The 10,000-nt window shown below is 45.9% G+C and overlaps 1 pseudogene; it reads right to left on the reverse strand.

Annotated features, from left to right (window-relative positions):
- Nucleotides 1-7,122: 7,122 nt before the first annotated feature.
- Nucleotides 7,123-10,000, reverse strand: part of LOC116374493 (neurexophilin-1-like) — a 22,065-nt pseudogene continuing 19,187 nt past the window's right edge.

The following is a 10,000-nucleotide window of genomic DNA, read 5'->3' on the forward strand; positions in this document are numbered from 1 at the left end:
TTTCTCTGTTCCTCTCTCTCTTCCTTTCTCTGTTTCTCTCTCCTCTCCCCTTCTCTGTTTCTCTCTGTTTCTCTCTCTCCCTTTCTCTGTTTCTCTCTCTCTCTCCCTTTCTCTCTCTCCCTTTCTCTGTTTCTCTCTCGCTCTCCCTTTCTCTGTTTCTCTCTCTCTCCCTCTCTCTGTTTCTCTCTCTCTCCTTTCTATTCTCTCTCTCTCCCTTTCTCTGTTTCTCTCTTTCTTCTCTCTCTCCCTTTCTCTGTTTCTCTCTCTCTCCCTTCTCTGTTCTCTCTGTCTCTCTCTCTTTCTCTGTTTCTCTCTGTTTCTCTCTCTCTTTCTCTGTTTCTCTCTGTTTCTCTCTCTCTTTCTCTGTTTCTCTCTGTTTCTCTCTCTCCCTCTCTCTGTTTCTCTCTTTCTCTGTTTATCTGTTTCTCTCTCTCACCTTTCTCTGTTTCTCTCTGTTTCTCTCTCTCCCTTCTCTGTTTCTCTCTTCCCTTTCTCTGTTTCTCTCTGTTTCTTCTCTCTTCTCCCTTTCTCTGTTTCTCTCTCTTCTCTCTCTCTCTCTGTCCCTTTCAATTTTTCTCTCTTTCTCTGTTTCTCTCTTCTCTCCCTCTCTCTGTTCTCTCGCTCTCTCCCTTTCTCTGTTTCTCTCTGTTTCTCTCTGTTTCTCTCTCTCTCTCCCTCTCTCTGTTTCTCTCTCTCTCTCTGTTTCTCTGTTTCTCTCTCTCTCCCTTTCTCTGTTTCTCTCGCTCTCCCTTTCTCTGTTTCTCTCTCTCTCCCTTTCTCTGTTTCTCTCTCTCTCCCTTCTCTGTTTCTCTGTTCCTCTCTCTCTCCCTTTCTCTGTTTCTCTCTCCTCCCCTTCTCTGTTTCTCTCTGTTTCTCTCTCTCCCTTTCTCTGTTTCTCTCTCTCTCTCCCTTTCTCTCTCTCCCTTTCTCTGTTTCTCTCTCGCTCTCCTTTCTCTGTTTCTCTCTCTCTCCCTCTCTCTGTTTTCTCTCTCTCTTCCTTTCTATGTTTCTCTCTCTCTCCCTTTCTCTGTTTCTCTCTTTCTCTCTCTCTCCCCTTTCTCTGTTTCTCTCTCCCCCTTTCTCTGTTTCTCTCTGTTTCTCTCTCTCTTTCTCTGTTTCTCTCTGTTTCTCTCTCTCTTTCTCTGTTCTCTCTCTCTCCCTCTCTCTGTTTCTCTCGCTCTCCTCCCTTTCTCTGTTTCTCTCTGTTTCTCTCTCTCTCTCCCTCTCTCTGTTTCTCTGTTTCTCTCTCTCTCTGTTTCTCTCTCTCTCCCTTTCTCTGTTTTCTCTCGCTCTCCCTTTCTCTGTTTCTCTCGCTCTCCCTTTCTCTGTTTCTTCTCGCTCTCCCTTTCTCTGTTTCTCTTCGCTCTCCCTTTCTCTGTTTCTCTCTCTCTCCCTTTCTCTGTTTCTCTGTTCCTCTCTCTCTCCCTTTCTCCGTTTCTCTCTCTCTCCCCTTCTCTGTTTCTCTCTGTTTCTCTTTCTCCCTTTCTCTAGTTTCTCTCTCTCTCATCCCTTTCCTCTCTTCCCCTTGTCATCTGTTTCTCATTTTCTCTCCTCGCTCCTCCCTTTCTCTGTTTCTCTCTCTCTTCCTTTCTATGTCTTCTGCTCTCTCTCCCTTTCGTCTGTTTCCTCTCTCTCTCTCTCTCTCTCTCTCTCTCGCTCTCTCTCTCCCTTTCTCTGTTTCTCTCTCTCTCTCCTCTCTATCTCTCCTCCTCTCTCCTCCCTTTCTCTGTTTCTCATCTGTTTCTCCTCCCTTTCTCTGTTTCTGCTCTGTTTCTCTCTCGCGCCCTTTCTCTGTCTCTCTCTCTCTCTCTTCTCCTCTCTCTCTCCCTTTCTCGTTTCTCTCTTCTCTTCTCTCCCTTTCTGTTTCTCTCTCTCTCTCTCTCCCTTTCTGTTTCTCTCTCTCTCTCTCTCTCTCTCCCTTTCTCTTTTTCTCTCTCTCTCTCTCTCTCTCCCTTTCTCTTTTTCTCTGTTTCTCTCTCTCTCTCCCTTTCTATGTTTCTCTCTGTTTCTCTCTCTCTCCCTTTCTTTGTTTCTCTCTGTTTCTCTCTCTCTTCCCTTTCTCTGTTTCTCTCTCTCTCTCTCTCTCTCCCTTTCTGTTTCTCTCTCTCTCTCTCTCTCCCTTTCTGTTTCTCTCTCTCTCTCTCTCTCCCTTTCTCTTTTTCTCTGTTTCTCTCTCTCTCTCCCTTTCTATGTTTCTCTCTGTTTCTCTCTCTCTCCCTTTCTTTGTTTCTCTCTGTTTCTCTCTCTCTCCCTTTCTTTGTTTCTCTCTGTTTCTCTCTCTCTCCCTTTCTCTGTTTCTCTCTCTCTCTCTCTCTCTCCCTTTCTGTTTCTCTCTCTCTCTCTCTCTCTCTCCCTTTCTGTTTCTCTCTCTCTCTCCCTTTCTCTTTTTCTCTCTCTCCCTTTCTCTTTTTCTCTGTTTCTCTCTCCCTTTCTCTGTTTCTCTGTTTCTCTCTCTCTCTCCCTTTCTATGTTTCTCTCTGTTTCTCTCTCTCTCCCTTTCTTTGTTTCTCTCTGTTTCTCTCTCTCTCCCTTTCTCTGTTTCTCTGTTTCTCTCTCTCTCTCTCCCTTTCTATTTTTCTCTCTGTTTCTCTCTCTCTCCCTTTCTTTGTTTCTCTCTGTTTCTCTCTCTCTCCCTTTCTCTGTTTCTCTCTGTTTCTCTCCCTCTCCCTTTCTCTGTTTCTCTCTCTCTCCCTTTCTCTGTTTCTCTCTCTCTCCCTTTCTCTGTTTCTCTCTCTCTCTCTCCCTTTCTCTTTTTCTCTCTCTCTCCCTTTCTCTGTTTCTCTGTTTCTCTCTCTCTCTCTCTCTCTCTCTCTCTCTGTTTCTCTCTGTTTCTCTCTCTCTCCCTTTCTTTGTTTCTCTCTGTTTCTCTCTCTCATTCGCTCTTCAAGTCTTGTCTTGCTCTTTGGATACACTTTTCCATAGCTCAAGGTTACTTGTGTGAATGTCTATTTATCACTTCTAGTTTTTCACGCCTCCTCCCACCTCATGCCATCACTAGTTATTTTCTCAATTGACTATGGTCCTGTTCCCTATTACTCCTGCTGAAACGCCACTTCCCCAACCAGATGCTCGCACTCACAAATTGTTTTCTCTTCCCAGAGAGCCAAAACGCCTCAGTCTGTGCCAGTATGACAACACTGGTGTCCGTTGTTTCTCTCCCTTTAGACTGTTCCATGTAAACTCTATTCTCCTTCACCACTACCAGCTTCCTCTCTCCCCGTGTGTCTTTAGACTGTTCCATGTAAACTCTATTCTCCTTCACCACTACCAGCTTCCTCTCTCCCTGTGCGTCTTTAGACTGTTCCATGTAAACTCTATTCTCCTTCACCACTACCAGCTTCCTCTCTCCCTGTGCATCAGCCACGACATTGCTGTTATATAGATTTCACATTCACAAGAACCCTGGCTTCCAAATGAGATTTCTATTCTTCTATCTTGTTGACTTTTTCCCTTTTCTTTCATCATCTCCAGCAAGGTTATCCTGAGGCAGGCGGCGCTTTTATGGAAACAAGGGGGCGTTGGCAGAGGGATGAGGAGATGGAGGAGAGGGGCTTCGCCGCCAGCCATGCCGTAATCGATCTTGTTTAAAGGGATGTAGTGAGCTGAATGTTTGAACTCCTCTCCTCGTTAACAGTTGTCTGGGATTTTATTAAGAAGCCGAACGGATTTAATGTCAATTCCATTCCCCAAATGAAGGAGAGAGAAAAGTCACAAAGAAAGAAAGAAAGAAAGGAAGGAGAGGCTCATTAAAGGAGTTGCATGCATCATCCTAGTTGAAACATTACCCCCTTTTCTCTAGTTTGTTATTTCTCTTTCCTCTTCCTCTCTCTCTTCGTGTCTCTGTAAGGGCCATTAGCACACATTGTCACATCTTTTCTTTGCCGTTGGCGCACAATATGAGCATATGCAAATGAGACAAAATAAAGATTTCATCGACATTGACACTTTCTGGCTCCCAGTGAATTTGTCAAGCGAAACAAGATATAAGGCTGGAGCCTGTTTCTCTACAATTGAAGTGATAAGTTCTTGAGTGTACTTTATAGATTTTTTGAATGTCGGAAACCACAATTAATGCCATCATATCATCCTTACGCTATATCATCAACATGACGTGACATGGTGTGATGAAAGAAACATACAGGAACTCAAATCCTTCTGTTCACCTGATTTAGAATTCCTCACAATCAAATGTAGACCGCATTATCTACCAAGAGAATTCTCTTCGATTATAATCACAGCCGTATATATCCCCCCCCAAGCAGACACATCGATGGCTCTGAACGAACTTTATTTAACTCTCTGCAAACTGGAAACGATTTATCCGGAGGCTGCATTCATTGTAGCTGGGGATTTTAACAAGGCTAATCTGAAAACAAGACTCCCTAAATTTTATCAGCATATCGATTGCGCAACCAGGGGTGGAAAGACCCTGGATCATTGTTACTCTAACTTCCGCAACGCATATAAGGCCCTGCCCCGCCCCCCTTTCGGAAAAGCTGACCACGACTCCATTTTGTTGATCCCTGCCTACAGACAGAAACTAAAACAAGAAGCTCCCACGCTGAGGTCTGTCCAACGCTGGTCTGACCAAGCTGACTCCACACTCCAAGACTGCTTCCATCACGTGGACTGGGAGATGTTTCGTATTGCGTCAGACAACAACATTGACGAATACGCTGATTCGGTGTGCGAGTTCATTAGAACCTGCGTTGAAGATGTCGTTCCCATAGCAACGATTAAAACATTCCCTAACCAGAAACCGTGGATTGATGGCAGCATTCGTGTGAAACTGAAGGCGCGAACCACTGCTTTTAATCAGGGCAAGGTGTCTGGTAACATGACTGAATACAAACAGTGCAGCTATTCCCTCCGCAAGGCTATCAAACAAGCTAAGCGCCAGTACAGAGACAAAGTAGAATCTCAATTCAACTGCTCAGACACAAGAGGCATGTGGCAGGGTCTACAGTCAATCACGGACTACAGGAAGAAACCCAGCCCAGTCACGACCAGGATGTCTTGCTCCCAGGCAGACTAAATAACTTTTTTGCCCGCTTTGAGGACAATACAGTGCCACTGACACGGCCTGCAACGAAAACATGCGGTCTCTCCTTCACTGCAGCCGAAGTGAGTAAGACATTTAAACGTGTTAACCCTCGCAAGGCTGCAGGCCCAGACGGCATCCCCAGCCGCGCCCTCAGAGCATGCGCAGACCAGCTGGCCGGTGTGTTTACGGACATATTCAATCAATCCCTATACCAGTCTGCCGTTCCCACATGCTTCAAGAGGGCCACCATTGTTCCTGTTCCCAAGAAAGCTAAGGTAACTGAGCTAAACGACTACCGCCCCGTAGCACTCACATCCGTCATCATGAAGTGCTTTGAGAGACTAGTCAAGGACCATATCACCTCCACTCTACCTGACACCCTAGACCCACTCCAATTTGCTTACCGCCCAAATAGGTCCACAGACGATGCAATCTCAACCACACTGCACACTGCCCTAACCCATCTGGACAAGAGGAATACCTATGTGAGAATGCTGTTCATCGACTACAGCTCGGCATTCAACACCATAGTACCCTCCAAGCTCGTCATCAAGCTCGAGACCCTGGGTCTCGACCCCGCCCTGTGCAACTGGGTACTGGACTTCCTGACGGGCCGCCCCCAGGTGGTGAGGGTAGGCAACAACATCTCCTCCCCGCTGATCCTCAACACTGGGGCCCCACAAGGGTGCGTTCTGAGCCCTCTCCTGTACTCCCTGTTCACCCACGACTGCGGGGCCACGCACGCCTCCAACTCAAACATCAAGTTTGCGGACGACACAACAGTGGTAGGCTTGATTACCAACAACGACGAGACGGCCTACAGGGAGGAGGTGAGGGCCCTCGGAGTGTGGTGTCAGGAAAATAACCTCACACTCAACGTCAACAAAACTAAGGAGATGATTGTGGACTTCAGGAAACAGCAGAGGGAACACCCCCCCCATCCACATCGATGGAACAGTAGTGGAGAGGGTAGCAAGTTTTAAGTTCCTCGGCATACACATCACAGACAAACTGAATTGGTCCACTCACACAGACAGCATCGTGAGGAAGGCGCAGCAGCGCCTCTTCAACCTCAGGAGGCTGAAGAAATTCGGCTTGTCACCAAAAGCACTCACAAACTTCTACAGATGCACAATCGAGAGCATCCTGGCGGGCTGTATCACCGCCTGGTATGGCAACTGCACCGCCCTCAACCGTAAGGCTCTCCAGAGGGTAGTGAGGTCTGCACAACGCATCACCGGGGGCAAACTACCTGCCCTCCAGGACACCTACACCACCCGATGCTACAGGAAGGCCATAAAGATCATCAAGGACATCAACCACCCGAGCCACTGCCTGTTCACCCCGCTGTCATCCAGAAGGCGAGGTCAGTACAGGTGCATCAAAGCTGGGACCGAGAGACTGAAAAACAGCTTCTATCTCAAGGCCATCAGACTGTTAAACAGCCACCACTAACATTGAGTGGCTACTGCCAACACACTGTCAATGACACTGACTCTACTCCAGCCACTTTAATAATGGGAATTGATGGGAAATGATGTAAATATATCACTAGCCACTTTAAACAATGCTACCTTATATAATGTTACTTACCCTACATTATTCATCTCATATGCATACGTAGATACTGTACTCTATATCATCGACTGCATCCTTATGTAATACATGTATCACTAGCCACTTTAACTATGCCACTTGGTTTACATACTCATCTCATATGTATATACTGTACTCGATATCACCTACTGTATCTTGCCTATGCTGCTCTGTACCATCACTCATTCATATATCCTTATGTACATATTCTTTATCCCCTTACACTGTGTATAAGACAGTAGTTTTTTGGAATTGTTAGTTAGATTACTTGTTCGTTATTACTGCATTGTCGGAACTAGAAGCACAAGCATTTCGCTACACTCGCATTAACATCTGCTAACCATGTGTATGTGACAAATAAAATTTGATTTGATTTGACACTGAAACAAAAGAATGTGAAAAGATAAAACACAACTCCACAGGATGACCCACATTATTATACAACTTTATTTAGGTCGGAGAACTTGTAGTTTGTGTATATATATATATATATATATATATATATATATATATATATCTGACGGTCAGCTGTCCACAAGTCTGTTGGCACTCCATTGGACAACAATAAGACTGTCACCATAACAACACTGGCCATCCTACAGCAACATTATCTCTTCTTCCAACCAGCAGCACCCTCTGTTTGAGCAGCCATAGAGGAGCACGGTGGAGTCTCAGTGATATATTGCTGTTCATTTGCGAGGATGGGGTGAGGATTGGAGCGAGGGACTGAGGAAGGTAGAGAGTCTGTACATGTGACCCAGCAGTCATAACAGTCTAGCAGTATCTCTGTTAGTTTTGTAATTGGCAGGAGGGGGTGGGGCTCCACCTCAAGGCGTTTTACTCCATATCTCCTCTGAAAGGTGTGTCCAGATGTCTTATCCAGATGCTCTGCTACAGGGCTGGTGGAGGTGAGTGGGGCGTCAGTAGGTTAGGCAGGTTGGCACACCTCCAGGCCTAAGCCTGCTTTCCAGGAAGTCTTCTTGTCTTTAATCTGACAGATTGGAAGGAGGCTGAGGTAAAATACTTGGAAAGGAGGGGGGGGGGGGGAGAAGCACCCATACCAGCCTGTGTATCAACAAGGGCTGGAGGTACTGTGTACATAATCTTCTTTGTTCATGTCTCTGTAGCACTGCGATGTGTGTTTGCGCCGGCGTGTGTGTGTGTTCTCACTGTGAGGGTTCAGTTGGCCTCACTGTTAAGCCGAGAGATTAGCCAGATGAGCTCCGAGCTGGACTCCGGCGGGCGGGGATAGAGGGAGAGAAAGAGAGATGGATGAGGACCTGCCCACAGTGGAGTTTAGCGCCAGGGCAGGGGAAGTCGCCCCGACACAGGAACATGGGGGCATAGAGGTTAGCGGAGCTGGCCAGGTCACAGTGAGAGGAGAGACACAGAGAGGATAGGAGGGCATGTTGTGGGTAGGGGGAAAGAGAGCCCAGATGGGCAGAGAGGAGTAGGAAGAGGAGTAGGAAGAGGAGTGGGATGAGTTTAGGCCAATGGCAGACTTCCACACACTTACATTACAAACTGCGACATGAGGCTATACTTCCCTGCATGCCAACTCTGAGAGGGACAGGGTCTTGCCAGGCACTACTTGCATCAGTTTACTGTGAGACAGGGAAGGTACTATGCTTACATGCACAATTCTGTTGGAGTATCTGGGTATTCAGATGAACTCTGTGGACCCCAGGAAGAGTAGCTGCTGCTTCTGCAAAAGCTAATGGGGATCCCAATAAACAAACAAATCAAGTGCACTTGGACTCCAATATGTTCTGAATACTGTCTAGACTGTTTGCATGCTTACTGCTGTATAATGATATTCCATTGATGGTTGCATGAGGCACATTTTCCCAAAAGGTAGCAAGCACTAACAACTAATGCAGAGCATTACATCATTTTTTGTCTTCAATCGCTTCCTTTCATGTTTAATTTGTTCCTAAGAGGTCCAAAACGGCCTCTAAACAATTGCAAATATTCACCAGAAAGCTGTCATGCAAACAACAGTAATCTGAATGTAATGTTTACATGCCAAATACTGACAAATTGTTTAGGAAAGGAGTATTGTACACTCGTTCCACTTGAAATTAGCTCATTCAGATTACTGGACTCTTCTTGTCCAATACGGGTGTTTACTTTTTAATTCGGACTCATTGAATTCTGATTCTGACTAATTCCAGATTATTAGTGTGCATTTAAACACAGCAGGTGTGACTATGAGGATTGACTGTGACACAAGTGATTAAACCAGACAGATCTATTTTTACAAACATCATCTCAACAAGGGAGAACCACCGCAGCCAAACCACTGCATATTGTCTTTTCAAGTAAAACATTTGCTCAGAGGAAAAACAAATCATCAGTAAGCATCAGGGGCCTGAAGTGCAGATTGGGGTTTATGTGTCTGAATAAACAGTAATATCTGAAAATATCATTTTGTCTTTGTGATGTTAGTGGTTAATGTTCCCTGCTGGACCCTGCAGGGCTGTCTTGTAGCAGCAGAGACAGGCGGTCAGAGAGAGGCAGCAGAGACAGGCGGTCAGAGAGAGGCAGCAGAGACAGGCGGTCAGAGAGAGGCAGCAGAGACAGGCGGTCAGAGACAGGCAGCAGAGACAGGCGGTCAGAGACAGGCAGCAGAGAGGCAGTCTGAGAGAGGCAGCAACGGCAGCAGCCTAACAGAGATGTTGTGGTTATGGCCTCATAAAGACAGGAGCTACCCGCCTCTTTAACAGTAAATTAAACACCCAGACACTTTGATGTTCAGATCTCACTTACAGTACTTCCTATATATAGCCTTGTGAGTGAGTCTCTCTTTTATTCTGTCTCTCTCTTCTATTCTACCTACAGTCAAATTGCTACATCTCTACCTGACGTGATGCTCCCATACCACCCACAGGAGGAGGACTTTATAGTGAGTGGTTCCTGATCCATGTCACACACTGGCCTCCCAGGCCTCAGTGCTACAGAAACCCCACTAAGCTCTCCAGACCAATCAGAGCACAGCAGTGCCAAAGGCCATGGGGTTCAATCACTTCTGTTACAATGAGGTTTTTCCTTTTTACAAATACATTAGTAATACCATATCTTATGCATTCAGTGTTCAAAGTATGACACCTACCATTGGAAAATACATAGTCAGGAAATCATCACCTACTCTATATAGGTGCTATGAGTTCATTTCCAAACAGCCCATATTGTCAGTACAGAATCAGTTGTCCCTAAATTAGATATATACAGTATTTTGTCTAGTGTTGTTGTTTGTGAAATGGACATGAGTTCAGCCAGCCAGTGGCTATTCATCTTGATGAGATAGCAGTTAACTGAGCTGCTGGGCCAGGGAGCCATAACACAACTATCCACTATACC

This window comes from Oncorhynchus kisutch, linkage group LG6 (genome assembly GCF_002021735.2).
Source record: "Oncorhynchus kisutch isolate 150728-3 linkage group LG6, Okis_V2, whole genome shotgun sequence".
NCBI classification, from domain to species: domain Eukaryota; kingdom Metazoa; phylum Chordata; class Actinopteri; order Salmoniformes; family Salmonidae; genus Oncorhynchus; species Oncorhynchus kisutch.